This window comes from Syngnathoides biaculeatus, chromosome 22 (genome assembly GCF_019802595.1).
Source record: "Syngnathoides biaculeatus isolate LvHL_M chromosome 22, ASM1980259v1, whole genome shotgun sequence".
Classification (NCBI taxonomy): Eukaryota; Metazoa; Chordata; class Actinopteri; order Syngnathiformes; family Syngnathidae; genus Syngnathoides; species Syngnathoides biaculeatus.
Genome location: NC_084661.1, coordinates 17063694 through 17082323, shown reverse-complemented (window position 1 = coordinate 17082323; position 18630 = coordinate 17063694). Strand labels below are relative to the sequence as shown.

Genomic DNA, 18630 nt, shown 5'->3' with positions numbered 1-18630 from the left:
TATTTTTATAGGTCAAGAAGCAGTGGTGCATTATTTAAGCCTCGTTGTGGCAATATCACGCCTTGAGTGTTTTCTGTGGTTTAGCCTTTTATCTTATATTTTTAGGTGAGTTACAGCTCAGATGTGATGTAGCATTACTTTTGCGAGTCCTGAGGATCTTGGGTCTTTTCCTCATGTTACTCAATCCAGTACTTTCAGTTTTCCTCCGTGTTGATGATCGCGTCGGCTCTATTCCCGCGGATCCTCACTTTGTCTCGCACGGCTTTTGTGCTCGCCAAACAGAAAGCACGCGGGCGGACCGACGCGCTTTTGCCGACACACCCACACAAAACATCGCACGGGGTCTTAATGAGTCTCAGAAGCGGCTCTTTTGGAATTTCTCCCCCCTAATTTGGCATGCTTCGCTTGAGCTCGGTCCTCTCCCCTCACGCTCCGCAGACCTCAAATCCAGAACGCCGAGACCTAATGAAGCAGCACAAACAAAGGACAAACAAAACTTGGCCTGGCAAATATTGTTTTCTTGAGCTCCCAATTATCCTCGACATCAGTCTGAAAGCCAATCAGTCTGCTCGCTCGGCACAATGTGCTCTGCTTAGGAGGCAAAGTTGAACCAAACAATGGACTCCATTCATTAATGTTTCTACGTTGCGCGCACAAATCTTGTTCTTAAACTGCACAAAGGACGATGCTCTACTCTACTAGGACTACACCCTCAAGTTGCCGGTACACGCTTTGTGTACGAGGAGCCGACTCTGTCTCCCCCCCCAATCATAGTTAATTGAATGCAGGTTTGTGAAAAACCAGGGGTCATTTATTTAAATATTGGTATTTGGAATGAAAAAAAATCTGAGTGGCTCCATCACTATTTGGGATTTATTCTTGATTGAGGACAGATCCAGCAACGAAGCATTTGTATGAGTCCAGACTTTTCTACGCTTTCAAACTCTCGTGTAAATCTCAACGACTTACTCACGAGATACATGTGCAGGTCCAGTTGTCCAAGACAAGCGGAAGCGGGTTAACAGTCCAAAACATCAACTTCAGCATTAAATATGGGTCCTCTACGCCGTGTCTCTCATTTTTCCACCTGCCTTCGTTTATCACCTTCTAAATGTTTAACGGTATCGGACAAAACTCTGGGCGTCGTGCTGTAAGACGTATTTTCGCGTCATCTCCAACCGACTTAACATTGAAAAATGGTTCGTTGGACCGGCACTTCCGGCCATTGACATGATTTGATGACGTAGGTGCACGAGCTCTATACAGGTCTAGTCTCGGCTGTCGTCTACTGTGTAAAAATACAACATAGCAACGTCATATACATATTGTGTTATGATATATTACTGCTGCGTCAAAGTCCTCACCAGTGGACTATCCAAAGTACTTTCAGTGTGAATACGTATGTTGTAATTCCTTCGTAATCGCTAAAGTTCTTAAATAGCGTGGGTGTGTAATTCGGCACCGTTTGAGCCACGCCCCCATGAAATCAGGACAAACTGAAATGGTTACACACTAAATCTCCACAATTCAATCCTACGTAGTTCTCCATCTTTCCACACGTTGTGACAAATTATCGTGCGTATTGCATTGAGAAACAAATAGCTGAATTTACTTTACAGGATCTACAAGGCCAACAATTGTTTTGTTCTTTTATCGCATGGCAGCTGCAGTGCAAGCCAAAAAGGTCTCCGTCCAACCGGGAGGTCTTATCACCAGTGTGGATCAGCGGGAAGAATGTAAGCGCTACGAGCGTCAAATACATGATCCGAGCGTGAAGTGAATTGACTGGCTTACGCTCAGTCATTTCTCAGCTTGACCGGCCTCCCCCCAGGAGCGGCGACCCCGCGAACGGGGGGGCGCTGGCGCTCTCCGGACAGCAAATGGACCGAGGCCCGAGGCGGGCTGAGCCCGGTCCGGCGTGACGGCGGGTAAAGGTGCTCGCAGAGGTTGGGCGGCGGGGTGGGGGGGTGTTAGGTACACGTACTCGCGCACCCACGTCTTTGGTATTCCGACACCGTCTCCTAGCTACCGGTGGATGCGAGTGGGCGGAGAGCGAGCTGCCTCCTTGTGCCACTCGTGTCCCAAGAAATTTTCTTGTTTGATGCTACTGAACAAGGCGGCAAGTTTCGCATCATACTGGAAACAGGCAAGGAGCCGACATGTATAGATTTTTTTTTTTTTTTTTTTTAAATGTACCCCGAAGTTTAAAAAAAAAAAAAAAAAAAAAAAAAACAGTATTTATGTCACACAAGAAAAATGCGAAATCATTTGGTTTCATTGCTACATCTTTCTGTGAATGTTTTGAACTTCTTTTATGATATCGGTAACAACAACATTTGCAAATCCGCATTCCCTGACTTCTCAGGAACCTTTTTTTTTTTTTTATAAATGGAAACCTCGCATAGGTGCACTTTTTTCCAACCATTAAATTGCAAAAACACACTGCTTATTCATGTTTTTTTTATTTTAACCAATCCCATGCTTATTTGCTTTTATTTTTATGGCAATTATAAGGAGTGTCCATTATTCGTGGATATTTACGATTTGCGGTACGACTCTGTCCTTATGCCCTGCATACTGCATAGTGGTTTTTTTTTTTCTCTCGGTAAACAATTATTTAAATAATTAGTTTAGTATAGAAATGAAAATTGCTAAGGTGGATTAATTCAAATAGGGATTTACTTTTTTTGATGACTGGTAGCACTAAATGCATTTCCTTCATTTCCTAAAGTTGACTTTGATTGGTCACTCTTATTTCTGAAAAGAGTAAAAGCTTATTATTCGCGGGGGGCTCCGGTCAAGGCCCTGCCGCCCACGTGAAAATACGCTATATTCATACGCTAAATATTTCACAAACTAAGAGTCCAAAACGAACATTTCAAAATAATCTTTAAACATTATCCATCCATCCACCTATTTTCCTTGCCGCTTATCCTCACGAGGGTCGCGGGGAGTGCTGGAGTCTATCCCAGCTGTCAATGGGCAGGAGGCGGGGCCCACCCTGAACTGGTCGCCAGCCAATCGCAGGGCACATCGAGACAAGCAACCAATCACACTCACCATCACACCTATGGGCAATTTAGAGTGTCCAATTAATGTTGCATGTTTTTTTTTGGGATGTGGGAGGAAACCGAAGTGCCCACCTAGAGAAAAGCCATGCAGGGCGCGTACGGGGAGAACAGGCAAACTCCACACAGGCGGGGCCGGGATCGAACCCTGGATCCTCCGAACTGTGAGGCCAACGCTTTACCAGCTGCGCCACCGTGCCGCCTCATTAAACATTAATTACCCTTAAAAAATAAACAGCTTACAGATGATTTCATTAACTGGAAATCCGAGGCTGCGTTGTTACAACATGTAAAAATAATTAACTAACCGATTAAGTTATCTTATCTCATCTTAATGGATTACATAAAAGTCGAACGGCGAATAAGCGAAGTTACAATAAATAAACGCTAAGCAAAAACGAGCTCAATGTATGAACCTGATTCCGAGGCACTTTGTGGGCGTGCGGGCGGACTTTTCTGACAAGCTTCAAATGCGGCTTTTGACTGGGAGATCACACTGGCTCATATAAGGCCTCGGAGCCAAAAAAAATTACAAACTTTTTGACCTACATGAGCATGAGCGCGTGGCTACGAGCTCCGCGGGAAAGCGCGAGGGGGAGTCCCGTCCGATTCGTGGATTCACCTGGGATGTTGCGGGTCGTCGCGAGCTCTCGGTTCTGCTGTGTTTTGTCTGAAGGGGAGTCATGAGAAGTGGACCCCACACTGGAAGGAGAGAGAGAGAGAGAGAGAGAGAGAGAGAGAGAGAGAGAGAGCATCAGTCTAGTCGGTCAGGCAGAAGTGGGCCAAGCTGGTGTTGCACTCAGGAGATGACACACATTCAAGCGTCTGTCTGACTGGACTCATTCTCTTAAAGCAAGTGCACACAAACACAAAATCCCCCCGGGTCTTACATGCGGATGTTTGTGCTATAGCTCACACATCAAGCTGACTAAACAAGATGAACGCTAGAAGAGAGGCGCTTGCAATGTCTTTTTTTTTTTTTTTTTTTCGCAATTTCAACAAATTTTTTTTTTTTTGGTCGCATTTACTCAAACTGCCGGTGGGTTTAATTAAATTACGTTTACCACGACCGATAGCGCGCGTCGCGCAAGGTGCAGCGCCGCAGCCGTCAAATATTTTTTTCAAGAATTGATTCGCGGAACGACGATCTCGCAGAAATGGATTATGCGTGACTGAACTACGATTCCGGTACAATACAATGACAAATGTGCATGAGAGATGCGGGTATTATTTTTAATCCACCAGGGGTTGGCATCCAAGGGGTCTACGCTGTAGTATCTGGAACTTTGAGTGTGGCTTTAAAAGACAGGGCAGGGAGAGTGGGGTTAGCGGTTGGGTTTCTATCTTAGGTTTGGGACTAGCTGGTAATCGGCTAACCGTTAGTCACGCTACACCACAGGTGTCAAATTCAAGGCCCGGGGGCCAGATGCGGCCCGCCACATGATTCTGTGTGGCCCGCAGAGGCAAATCATCTGTGTCAGCTTTCATGATTCCTGTGAAAATCTGGACCAAAATTTCAAATTGTCATATAAATGACAATGGTCAGATATTGTAAGCCTTTTCGTGTTGCCAAACACGAATAATGGCTGAAAAAAGTGATTACCCTTGATTTCTGATTCCCAAACTAGTTCATAAATTTCTTGTCTAAATATGACGCAGCGATTAAAAATTTTTATGGGTTCAGTGACTACAATGTTGCCCATGACAAAAAAAGGTTTGACACCCCCGGTCTACAAGTTGCAACCCTGGATGTCAGTTGTGCAACAAGTGTATGAATTTCATTATTATGCATTTATTCTGTTACCATTTTTTCCCCCTGATAAATCGATTGAAAGTGAAAAAAAATATGTTGAGATTCTTGAAAACAAAATGGATTTCCAGAGTGCAGCAGAGTAGAGTACGGGGACCAAATCCTGCCATGAATACAAGTAACTGATGCAATGTCCAAAAGGGTTTCTAATTGGATATGCTACAAGATGGTTCTAAATGAAGCTACTCAACTCACTTCATAGTTATTTGGCAGATAGCCTGAGCACAAATTCCGCAAATCGGCCAGCGGTGATCATTTAGTATCCCTGAAATTAAGCCATATGACAAATGAGACTAAAGCCAGATGAACTCTTCTCGAAGGGGGTCCCCGAAGCCCCTAGGAAGAGAACCATTTTAAGGAACGTACGGTTCTATCCATCACGCAGGTCACGGACCTCGAGCAACAAGGGGCGCCCCTCCTGAACGTGACCTCAGGTGGTACAACTGGAAATTGAGCTGTCTGCTCTGTTAACAGCAACCAGGCTCAGGCCCAAGTGGAGCAGACTGATTAGATTTCTCAACAGGCGACGCTAGCGCCCGGAAGGCTCGCGATGAGCAAGCCAAACGCTTGCGCTACTCCAGCGAGCAGCGTTGGCATAAAGTGAGTCGGACTGGACAGAACTCATCCGGAAACGTTCGGTGAAATCTGCATCGACAGAGCAAATAGCAATACTGCAAATCATATCCATGTCGCTTTGTAGAACAAGCAATCACCCGACGAACTCATTCGGTCTTGCGTAACTACTGCGTGAAAAGCAACGTTTTGTGAACACAAACCCAATTAAAACTTGTTTTTGCAATTAATTCTCCATCTCTCGGGAGAACGCGGGGGAAAAAAAAAAAAACATTTGTGATTTCACAGGGATTTCGGCGGGCTGCGACGGCGTTGAGAAAAGACGGGTCTGCGGTCGAGAACAGTCAGTCGTCGCTCGCCTCCCTTTGCGTACTTTACACAAGCAAACTCCGCGAGTCATTACCCAACATGAGCTCATCATTAGTGCGATCATCATTCACTGTTATGGATTATGAAACTGCGCCATTAATCAGAGGGAGCAACATCGGCATACGCGCAAGCTACATTGTTATAAACGTGTGCATTAAATTGGATGACGTTTTTAGTTTAGGGCTGGATTCACAGGTCAAAGATGATTAGACATCGTTTCGATATTTTGGACAAACCGGACTTGAATCTGATGTATCCGTTAGCAGTGCAATAAATATTGGCAGATATTAGAAAAGCATCCAACTTTATATACTTGGAAGAGGTCGGATTTTGATCTGACGATATCTGAGGGATTTATGCTACTATGACGCATTTACCAAGCGGACCGCACCCCTGGACCATCAGGAAAAAAATACACTCCCGTGCTAAATTGAAGCCGTACCAGTGAAGTTAATGATCTATAAGTCTGTTTACATTCCATCTATAAAATGAGCATCATGATTTTGGAGCAACCGGAGATCAGATTATGAACGCATCGGCGCAACCTGCTGGCTGCCAATGCTATCGCTAATGTCGTCGCAACGAGGGGTTGGCTCCAGAGCGGCTTCGATAAGCGCTATTCTCAGAGACCGTTAATGAGTTATTAAAACGAGGGCCCGAGCGCCAGGCGATGCCAACAGGAAGTTGGTCCATTTGGTTTGACGAACTCCTACTATGGAATTCTTCCAAATGAGCCCCGATCAGAAGCTGCATCCGAGACAGATGGGGGATGCTAAATTGCGAGGCTTTTTTTTTTTTACTAATACGGGAAAACCAGGATGTCACAGTTTATATTTGGGTCTTCTTCTCCTTCCGCTTTTACTTTCGACTTGTCCCGATTAGGGGTCGGCACAGCGCGTCATCTTTTTCCATCTAAGTCTGTCTTGTGCATCTTCCTCTCTAACACCCAACTGTCCTCATATCCTCATCCATCATCCTTTTCTTTGGTCTTCCTCTCCCTCTTTTGCCTGGCAGCTCCACCCTCAGACTCTCTCACCTCTGGACATGTCCAAACAATCCAGGTCTGTCTCCAAAACATCCAACTTTGGCTGTCCCTCTAGTGAGCTCATTTCTAATCCTATCCGACCAAGCGAGAACCTCAACATCTTCATTTCTGCCACCTCCAGTTCTACTTCCTGTGCACCTGTGTCTCTAATCCGTACAGCATGGCCGGCCTCACCACTGTTTTATAGACTTTGCCCTTCATCCTTGTGGAGACTCTTCTGTCACATAGAACACCAGACACCTTCCGCCAACTGTTCCACCCCGCTTGGACCCGTTTCTTCACTTCCTGACCACACTCTCCATTGCATCGTTGACCCTGACTATTTGAAGTCGTCCACCCTCGCCATCTCTTCCACCACCGCCCCTCTCATTCACGCACATATACTCGGTTTTACTTCGACTAATCTTTTAATTTTTCCTCCACCTGCTCCCTGCTTTCACGATATCATCCTATCAAAAAAAAAAATCTGAAAAGCACATTTCAGAACTGCAATGCCGATCCATTCTAGTAACAATGCGGAAAAGTTGGGAAAAGTGACGAAAAGCCTTTACTGCATAATTTATCGTCGCGCGCGCGTTATACGCATTTTGTGAATGTAGCCAACGTAGGTGCCCGTCGTCCGATTCCGGCATCTGGCACGCCTGGTGAGCTCTTAATCCAGCTGTGTCAAGCACAGGGAGATAGACGGAGGGCACTTTGGTGGGAAAGTGAGCGTCGGTGGTTTACTTTTGAGTGACGTCGCCTCGGCGCGTCTTATCGTCCTTGTTAGAAAGGTCAGTGACACGCGGATCTTCGCTCTCGCGCGCTCTCACTCAAACCCTGTTGAGTGCTGTCGAGAAATAACGCCGGGTGTGGGGAAGGGGGAAAAAAAAATAAAATAAAAAAACAACGGCGGCAACGTAATCAGATATTTTCCTCGGCTGCCTTCCTCCCCCGGATTGCACTTAAGGCGATGTCTTTCTGACTCGCTTAAGAGAGGGAAGGGAGGCCTGAAAATGTATACGTCGCACCCCCAAAAAAATGCGCTTGGCACCTCAGTCGCAACCTACACACAGAACAAACAACTAAAAGGTTTGTGGTTACAGTTGAGATGCTGGCAGAGCTTCATAAGGTTTCAACGCCAGCTGCCGGGACCCAACACAATAAGCCCCGAATGGGAGAATGGCAAGAGACCCCTTTTTCCCATTGTGGGGAATTTCCTATGTGATGCTTGGGGGAGCTTATGCATTCACCTTGTTGAAGTGACATTTAAATAGGCAGCAGCTATTTTCTTCTTTCCTCAACCCCCCCCGCCCACCACCACCTACCGTCTCCCACTTCCTCCCAGCTCCTTGTGTGCCCCCGTAATTTGAAGCTGTCACAAACAAATCCTCTGCGCAGAACCTTGCCAAATGTCAGGTCCCGTCAAAAGGGATGACAGGCTCTGAAATCTAAAAAAAAAAAAAAAAAAAAAAAAAAAAAAAAAAAAAAAAGGGGGGGGGGCGGGAGACCTTGGAAACTTTTGTCGGCATAACACGAGAGTCTGAGCTCCTCGTGAATATTTATGAGCGTCCACCATTCAGTTCCCGGAGACGACAGACTGAGCCGCTGATCTGACAGAGTCGGCCGACTCCATATTTCCTAAGTATGGCTCAGCTTCAACTTACGCCGTGTACGTATTCCATCAGTTGGCAGAAAACTTTTCGCAACCCCACGTTGGTATAAAATGCCTCGAACGCTACTGGAGCAGCCCCCAAATATCAAAATAAGACTTGCGAAAGTGAGATGTAACACGAAAGCAGTACACAAATGCTGAATCTGAGAACGCGACATCCAAACAGGAGCAAAGACCTGATGTGATAACCACTTGAAGATGAAAAAGATGATATTTTACAGTCACTACGATGGTGCGTACATATTATACGTGGGAGCGAATGAGGTCGGGCTTGTTTACGGCACTGGGATGGTTTGGTGACCCTTTCATCAAAACTTCTGGTTACTGCGCCAACGTGTGGTCAGCGGCAGGGTTGTCGACCTCATTTTTGTCACATTATAGTTTTCCTTCGAGAGCCGTTATGAATGAAAAACCACATAAATGTATCACATCTCGTCGCTGCAGGGCGGAAAACCTCAAATCTGATTACGGCCAATTCGAATATTTCACAGATCGATTCGACTGCTCTGTTATTTTTCCCCCTCACTCAGCGGGAGCCGAGCGGACTACGTCGCGTCGACATTGAAAGTTTGGATGTTTTTTTGGACACCGACAGGTGGGAAGATGCATTTGAGCGGGGCTCGATTCATTAAAAATGGATCAATGCGATGCTAAAAGGTTACCAACGAAGATAAGTCGGTGTTTAGATTAGTACGTTGGCGCATTTTTTTGATTCTCTCGTAGCTCCCAAAAAAATGGTGTAACTACAGTCGTTTGCTTTTTTTTTTTTTTTTAAATATTTTTCCTGTTGGGGGGGTCTGCGTGAAACTGCTGTAAACAGCAGGCGCTGGAGTTTACCCTTTTAATCAATGATAGCATAATAATTTGCTAGTTTCTAGTGTATTAAATTAGCGATCGAACACTATTTTGGGGTGGTGTCGCGTTGATGTTGGTGCAAAACTGAATACGACAGCAATATTATTATCATACCAATTTAAACAATAAGCTGTTTGGTAAATCAAGCTGGTAGTCATTTGGAAAATATCCAAGGTGGCGATGGTTTGTTTAACTATTATTGATTTTTTAGATATAAAAAAGGATTTGGTAAATTCCACTATCTCGATCTTATTTAAAAAGGTAAACAATTTGCAACCTTTGTTGCTTTTCTGATGCGGCAGCCCCGATCTGGTCCTTTAACACCCTCGGTTCGTTCAAAGCGGCAGACTAAAATCTTTCTAGACTTGAGTGTCCTCGTCCTGAAAAGTCCCGTGACAAAAAAAAAAAAAAAAAAAAAAAGGCCGCCAGAAACGGTACGGAGACATTTTTCCCCCAAAGATATGATCAACGTGTACTGGATCCAAAACGGCTTTCAAGATGGAGCCGCTGCCTCTCCGCCCGTTCCTGCTGTTTGCTCTGCCATCGTCTAATCTGTGCTGTTGCAGCTGCACATTATGTCACCATGTCCAGCAGGCCAGACTTTTTTTTCCCAGACGAGTGGGGGAGGAGGGATGGTGTGGTGGTAGCGGTGGGATGGAGAGGAGGGGGGGGGGGTCCTCCTTTCTCTCTTCCTTTTCTTGCACCGGGCAAAGGATCAGAGGCTTTAATATGGCTGCCAGAGAGGCAACAGCCATTTAATAACAATGCAATCGTTGCTCACAGCAGTGGGCCGGTGTTGTTCAGTACGCCCCGCCGTGTGCAGATGGTACATTGTCTGCGCTACCCCAAAACATTCCCCCCCTCTCTCTCGCGCTCCGATTTGTCATCGATATTTAACCCTCTTGCTGACGGAATCAACATGCAATTACTCTGCGGTCGTCGCGAGACGGGTGCGACGGCTTTTGAGCATTTTCTCGAGTTAAGTGCCTCCTGCCGTCGGGGGACATCTGGAGGAGGCGTTTCCATGTACAAACAGAAAGAGTTCAGGCTGCGATTGTCATCCGCCCAAGGACGGCTAACGGCCTTTCATTACCATGCAAAAAAAAAAAAAAAAAGAGACGTTTGCTGGCGGGCGGCTGAGGGGTTCCGTTCAAATCGACGCGGTTAATGTTGCCGTAAGCCAGTCACCTTGCCAAGTTACCCGCAAAACTCATTTGAGGGCAATTACGCCGCGTTCTGATGAAAACGAGCGGCGATACAAGCGTTGCGGCGGCCATTTCGCAAAAGGTGGATGGATGCTCATTACGCGCCGGCGGGGAAGAGCTCGGCCTTAATAGAGTGCCGGCCGCAAACATCCCTCATCATCACCGGGCCTGCCATTTGATCTCTCCTCCGGGGGCTTTGTGGGGGGGCCGGGCATCTTCATTTCTTCCCGTGTTTACTCGGTAATGGACTTTGCCCAAAGAGTCGCTCGCGGCGTGCAAAGCCGACGCGCCTGACAGAGCGCTGATTAACGACCGAATTACAAAACAACTCTGGGTCACCTTCCTTAACTTTGTGATGGATGGTCCAAACCCGGAGATTCCGATGGCTTTAGGTAATATTGGCGCCACTGCACGTGTTCTCGCTCTTCAGATATGAATTCACGCTTCCATAAATCAGCGAATGCCACCATTAGCGGTCACTACGGCCCAGCCGGCGAGGCTTTACGGCCAGGCCCACGGACGCGACGGCAGTCCGGCGTCTCCGAAGCCTCCGTTAGCGCTACGCCGCTTTGTCGCCGCCGTCACAGGCGGTTTACAAAGCTGCAAATGTGGCTCGCCATCTGTCGCACCTCGATGAGAGTTTTGCGCAGCTTTGCCATGCCTGACTTCCCCCTAATGCTGCACAAATGTTTGGAGACGTTACATAAGCAGCGAGACCTTCCCTCGGGTCGACTGTGTGTGTGGGGGGGTGGGGGGGGGGGAGAGACGGAGATGCAGAGGGCAGAAGCGAGAGGACGACTTCTCCGACTTGTGAGCGGCGCTGCGCTCAAACAAACGGTACTGCCGGATGCTCCATGTTCGAAAGCACGGGTAAAGGTTAAACTACGACACAAAGAGGTTTGACACGCGAAGGGCCCGTGTTGAGACCATCTTTGTTAAGTTTGTACCGTTTGGGAGCAGACCACGTTATGTTTAATTGTCACGACATCCCCCGGTTTGAAAGCCAGCTCTTCAGGGCAACGAGGTCTCAAACTTCCTGCGACCCTTGTGAGGATAAGCGGCTCGGAAAATGGATTGGAAGGATGGTTCGCAAACTTTTTCGTTAAACCGCGCAGCGCCTGATAAACAACTCATCTCTCCAATGACCAACATTAAAATATATTAGCATAATAGAGCCAGGTGTTCATTAAAAACCAGGCAGAGATTTTATTCCTAAAAAAATGTAAGACTGTATTGTCACAAGCAATGAGACATTGGAAAATCTCTCTTCTTTCTTTTTATGTGCAGTTTAAAGCACGTTTTATAACCCGACAAACAAAAAAAGTAAAAGGTCACATCTGTTTGCGGTGAAAGCAACGATTCCGCTTGTGGGTTCACCACCGGATTTAATGAACAAGCCGTGTGCAAATATTTGCACCCCATTAGCGAGACGCTCCTGTTAACAAGAAAACCAACTATTTTAATACATAAGCGCTGTCAACCTTTCCATACAGTATCTGCGTTTTCACTAAAAGGGATCTTTCGCTAATTATATTTGAGACGGCCCCAGTTTCTGGGAGACTTGAGAAATCCAACGGGTTATGGAAAAGTGCGACGGTATGACGTAGGGAATTGCATTTCATAATGTTTATATGACAATTGTGCACGCAGCTGCACGCAAAGCCGTACGAAAGAGTTTTCGGTAAAGTTGGGGAAGTAGAGGAAAATGCTGTATAAGCTCCAAAATGGGTGCACTTTTGTTGCGTTTGGAGCTGCGATAATGCAAACATGCGCAACCCGTTTGGAGCAATAGCGTCCATTGAGTCCAATTCTGACAGTTAGCCTATGAGGAATAAAGGTACCGGAAGGCCCAACCCCAACCTCCTGCAACAAAGTACAAAGTTCAACCTCCCTGGCAGCAGCGTTGCTTGAATTAATGCTAAATTTAGCACCAGGCTAAACAGTCAAGTGTCTCGCCTACTGGATTGTTGCCAGCATCAAAAGGTCAAGGGTTGCAATCGAGGGTCCCTCACGATGGGGGAATGCCGCCACCCAAACAAAGTTGGACTCAAAAGTCTGAGAGGTCGGGCTGACAATTTTGGGGAAGCTTTACAACGCCAGTCACTCACATTTGAAAAAAAAAAAAATGTACGGGGGTGGTCGGTCATGCCCGCGGATATAAAGTTGCGGGTGTGTGTTCTGTTTGTAATTATGAGTGTACACCTTTAAGAGCAGAGGGGGGCTGTGACAGGTAAACTAGGAAGTCGAAGTAGGCTGAGCAGCAGCTCGTTACAGATAGTGTGCTTCAGTGTTTAAAAAAAAAAAAAAAGAAAAAAAAAAGACGGGCTATGGTTGACTGCGCTGGATCGGTTTTCATGTGCGCTGAGAGTGTGCGACAAGAGAGGGAACATTGGTCAAGACTACACAAGATAAGCAACGACTTTTTACACCTATGTATTTCTACTCATAACATATTTTACGTGCGTGATTTTTCGTGGTCGACTGTGCAGCTTTGCGAGTGCGATGGTGCACAAATCAGCCACTGCAACGGAAACTCGCGATGTGAATTTCCTTAATAGACTATTGGAGAAATTAACTTTTGTCAAAAAAATGGAACGCAACATTTTCACTGGATGTTCTGAGAACCCGCTTCCACGCAGGCATTGTACGGGGTAGATGGAGTGACGCGCACCCTTAAGAAGGCGCCGAGTATTTGCAGAGTTCAGACCCTTACACGCACTAAATTGCATAGTGAGCCATGCCACTTGTTGGAAACCAGGCTAGCAATCCCTTTGCTTTCTGCGGTCTCCACTTCGCCGGAGATGATCATTAACCGGACCGATCCGCAGATACAAACTGCTGAGCGGCACATCGCGGGAGATGAAGTAGCGCGGCCGAGCCGTCGTTACCATGGCGGCCCTTCACCCCTCTTCGCTGCCTGTGCTGTAATTAACCGTGCTCAGCAATTCTCCTCCTCTGTATTGCGCTCGTCTCTCGCTTACGTGCCTAAGAAACGGGCTAATTCTCTCAAATGAGAAGCACCATTGAATTGTGATTCAAAACTTGAAATGAAAATCAATCAATAAACAAGGCTGGGAAATGATGGCCAAGTAATAAACACTCCCGGCATCCATTAAATCCCCCTAGCGGTCCTGTAAAGACTTGAAAATGAAGCCTGTTGAGTTCTCATCTCCGGAATAATAGCAAGGGCAACACGGGTAGATATCGCAAATCGCATTACAGGGACACAAAATGAAGCCATCCTCTCCAAATATTTGGCCGTCGCTCAGTACAACCTTGAAACCGCACTCATCCTCTTTGTGAAAGGAAGCCATAACCCCCCCGAAAAAAAGTGCGTCTTGGCGCGACCGCAACGGCTCCAGCGAGGTAATTATTCAATATGATCCTTGGCTGGGCTCGTGATACCTTGTAATTTCATTTCAATTACGTGTGTTGCGCGGCGCAACGCACAATGAGGTGTCCCGAAAGACCACTTCCTCCTTTAAGATAATAAAAGGTCTTTTGTGCTCGCCTTTCAGAAATCCTTGGTGGATTACGCCAGAGCACATCACTTACTATGCATTAAATGAAAAGAGTACCAAGTCGTAACAAACGAAGCGGTCTGAACGGGGGCTCCGAGCTCGGCCTAGTAGAATGTAGAGGTTACCCATCTGCTTGGCGACCACGTGAGGTTTAGCGGCAACGGTTTACGCCGAGAGAAAAAAAAAAAAAAAAAAAAGAAGACATCTGTTACCGTCAGAAAACAGAGGCGATAGCATTATGTAAGACCTAGCGCTGGATTTTCTACCTCGACTCTGCCTGTCACCGCGGGAAGGATACCCATAGCTCCAATTATCCTACACACAGCCGTCGCATCAACTGTCAGTGACGTAAAGGGGGTGGACGGGTGGACGGGGGGCGGGGGGGGGCAGAAATGAGCGGAAGGAAGTCGTTCCGTTGAAGCAGACGGAATTATATGGTTGCGCCCGGCTAAATGAAGATGCCGAGCACCCCAAGAGACCACAAAAGTGACAAGAAACGCGTTTCCTGAGCGATGTCGCCAGGGTATAAACGCTGGACAGTCAATCTTAATATCTTCAAAATAATATTTACAAGATGAGGGGATTTCTCCGCCGAGATCATCGCACACTAGTGCCTTTGGTCTTTGGACATTGGTTCGCCTTGTGATCAGTCACCCAACCGGTCCAAGGTGGTCCAGGTCAAAACTACGCTCAGAAGCGTCGATAAAAGCAATCCAGCCTCAGCGCTCAATCGCAGCATGTTCGGGATATCGCGTAACTTGGGCTTTCGTTTGTTATCTCCCTCGGTGACACCTTGTGAAGACAGCAACCGGAATTGGGCGCGAGCCAAGACGGTACAGTCGCAGACTAATCCCAGAACAGTTGCGCGTTTCCGTTTGTTTTACCCCTCGGCGTACCTCCATTTGGTCAGGCGTAAAACACAGTTACCGAACTCGGGTTGGGGACCAAAACAACGCGCCCCTCCCCACGTTGACGACGGTGCGAAAAACAACCCGGTCAACAGTTTCTTTTAGCACGTTGGCTCGACTGGTCAACTAAGGTGCTGAATGTGAACAGAAAAACAAAATGCCAGAATGCTTTGATTAAAATAAGAACGTAATCATGCAGAATAGATGCAAATTTCGTAAACTCATTAATTTAAATAGCGTACAAAAAAGGGATGATATGTAATTCAAATGTATTTTTATGCTATTCAAATTGAACCGTTTTTTTTTTTTTTACACTTCCGTTATCAGTAATAATGGTTTCAATGTTGTAAAGGTCACACTCGGGAGTTTCCGAAATGCAGATTTTGACTCTCCACTGTGTAACGACTTTTAATTAGCCTTATTTGACGTCAACATTGACGAGTTGCTGGCTGCAGGCGGCCCAAGGTAATAAATATATCGCACAGCCTGAACACGAGGCTGATTAAATGGTGCTCTCTGCGCAAAACCGCCTCAAAGAAAGCTCGGGTAAACATCTAATCCGTAATGTATTTGATGCCTCAGCTCGGCAGGTACGCGACCGCTCTCTCGCAGGCGCTTCCGAGGGAAATCTGCCGCCATAAATCCCAGCTAATGGTCACCAGCGAGGGAACTTTTTAACGCAGAACTTAGAGAAGCCACCGTTACTCACCCGCGGAGAGAGAGAACGGGGGGGAGGAGGCGGGGAGGGCGGGTTTTCGTCCGCGGGTTTGACGGATTGTAATAAATATTGCAGGGCGCCAACAGGGGTCCCTCTTGGAGAGCCGCTCAATTGCCTTGAGTGATGGGTCGCTGCTGGGCAACACACGGCGGAAAAAGGCAGAGGGCGCATTCCTTACGAGGGGGGAGTCTGTTCTAGATCCTCGACAGCAAGACATTTTTAACGCCAAGGGTGACGAAGATAAAACGGGAAGCGGGACGCTCGTTTAACTTCTGTCCAATAACTTTGTAGGATTAACAGCCCACAATAATGGAGTTCACGGAACTGTCCGAGATTTGAACTACTTCCTTGGGAACAACGAAACTGATGGAGAGCCGGTCAGTTTTGGCGCCAAAAAAAAAGATCATTTTGGTCCAGGATCTACAAGTATTAACAACTTTCCTGAAAGTGAAAATTTGTGAGGAACTACTGCCTAAATGTGGTTCTGGAGGAATAGAAAAATGCCGATCCAAAAACTGAGGCCCGAGTGAGCTACAAAGGCTTGCCGCAATATGACAGCAGCCAATGTTCCAACGTCTGCCCGGTATCCTTCAACTTATTTGCAATTTCACAGAGAAGAAACATGAGTTAAAATCCCAGCCATGAAACAATTTCAATTTATTAGTCCAGGTGCCACTGTATAATGTGAACGACTATCGCGCGCCACACAGGTCGGCATGAGTCGGTGCTGAGCTCTGAACTTCCCCCGCACCCCCAAAAAAGCGAGACCATTCTCTGGATCATCTCGCGAAGGTTACCACTCAGCTTTCTAACCTGGCAATCCCATAAGGAACCTGTCAAACCGCCGCCGGAATGTTCCATCACGCTACTGTTCGCGGTCAAGGCCAATGCTGGCTACGCTTCCGCTAAGAGTTTGACATCTTTAGGTGTTACAGAGAGCATAAAATGGGTATGTCCGCTTTTTTAGCTGAAACCTTCTGAAAAATGTGTGAGTCGGTGAGTTCTGCTGGGGTTTACCGTATAGCGAGAATACAACTAATTTGAGGAAGGGAATAGTCCCATTTTTAGGCTCGTGCCGGTACACAATAAACACTTGGAGCCAACATTAGCTTGTTTCATAAAGCGCCGCGTGAGAAATCATAAAGCAAGCGTCAGAATAGCTGGAGGCCCCCATCCCCGCCCGCCACCCTGGGGAAGAGTTCACGGAGAGGCCATCTGACCCAGCGGTGGGTCAGGGTCACTTGCACACGACATATGCGACGGTTTAGCTGCTAGCTAGCGCGGATTGAAGTGATTGGGGGCAATTTTGATGATGATTTGAGAATCTTCCTTTACACCAATTGGATATCATTCCCAAAATATTTGTTTTAACCCCCAAATCATGTAACATCTACTAGTAAAGATTGAGTAAAGATGTATATATTTATAAATGCCTCAAATCACAGTATGAAGCCATTTTTTCGCTACATTAGCATCTCTTCCTGTGACTTTTAATTGCTAAGTTAGCAGCCTTTCTAAAACTAAAAAAAAAAGTGGGGGGGGGGCTCTGCTGGCAGGGAAAGAGCGACGTTTTCTACTTGTGAAAATAGTTTGGCAGTTAAGTGTGTGGAAGACGAGAACCTGAACGAGGGACGGGGGTTGGGGGGGGGGGGGTCGGGTAGTCATGGCGGTTGGAGAAAGAGGATGGCGTCGTTCACGCCACTATTTGCCCACCAGCACAAGTCAAAAGAGTGCGACCCATTCGCCGGACTACATTTCGAAGTTCGGCATATTAACGCGTTTCCTATTTTGGCTTCGGAGGAGCGTGCGGGAGGGGGGGGGGTCAAGCTAGCCCTCGCAGCGGGGGCTAATGGAACAAGGTGGCGGACAACCGTCGTTGGGGGGGGGGGCGCTGGCAGTCGGACCGAACCGTCGCTTCCCTCGGCGGCGAGGTTGGCCACGCATGGCCGCTCGAGCGAGTGAATGAATAAAGACGGTCGTTACCTTCAAGAAGTGCGAAAGGTGGGGGGGGGGGGGGAAGCAAGTTGACTTTTCTAGGCGCAAGTCGTCGTCGTCGTCGTCGTCGTGGGCTCCGGCAGCGGCGGCGTCGTCGGCGGGGGGGTCAGCATCATCACCACGCGTAATTCAAAGATCCCACTTGAATAATCCTTCAGGGGAAAAAAAAAAAAAAAAAAAAACAAGCTGCAATCTTCACCTTCCTCTTGTTTCCCCGGGTCGCCTAAAATGCGCCGATACCATACACGCCGCCTCGTTGTTGTTTAAAAGCCGAGTCCAAGTCTTCCGCTGCTTTATTTCCTCCTCTCCGCCTCTCTTCTTTTTTTTTTTTTTTTTTTTTTTTTAGCAGCACACTACGTGCAACTCTTGTGTGTGTGTTTTCGTCTCTTTTTTTTTTTTTTTTTTTTTTTAATCAAGGCGGGGTCTTGGCTGGTCCAAGCCAATGACATAAACCAAGAAGCCCCCCCGCCCTCCTCCTCCTCTTTTTACTCATCTGCTCAAAAGCATCTCTCAGCCTCGAGCGCGTTTGCACCCTGACAATCATCCTCCAGTGACACTCGCCGATGCGCACAATGCAAATTAGCACTCAAATGCTGCAAAGCCACATGTTGACGTCTGCTTTGGTCCGTCCCTTCATCAGCTTTTTGTGCAAATCACTTCTCTGGTTTTCATCTTAGCCATAAAACCAGATAAATGACACGCCGTCAAACCGGGGAAGTGAATTATAAACTACATAAAGTAACTCACCAAGTAACTAACTAACTAACTAACCCCAATAAGCTAACCTTGCCTGAAATATGAATTCACATTGAAGATGGTAGCAAATGTCCCTCCTGACTAACAAGAAGACCAATTAACTAAAAACAAACAAATTTTGTTTGGGTCGAACTACAAACTAACTAGCGCAAA

General features: G+C 46.8%; 1 protein-coding gene across 5 annotated transcripts in view; it reads right to left on the bottom strand.

Moving 5' to 3' along the window:
- ctbp2l (C-terminal binding protein 2, like) overlaps positions 1-18060 on the bottom strand; it is a 57305-nt gene extending 39245 nt beyond the window's left edge. For 2 of the 5 annotated variants that reach the window (XM_061809630.1, XM_061809632.1), the window contains exons 1-2: positions 17710-18037; positions 3691-3770 (exon numbers count right to left, since the gene is read on the bottom strand). The gene's annotated coding sequence lies outside the window, so the exon portion shown is untranslated. Of the gene's footprint in view, positions 1-3617; positions 3771-17709 lie in introns of all 5 variants that reach the window. The other 3 variants (XM_061809627.1, XM_061809628.1, XM_061809629.1) reach the window with 3 other exon arrangements.
- Positions 18061-18630: the final 570 nt, after the last annotated feature.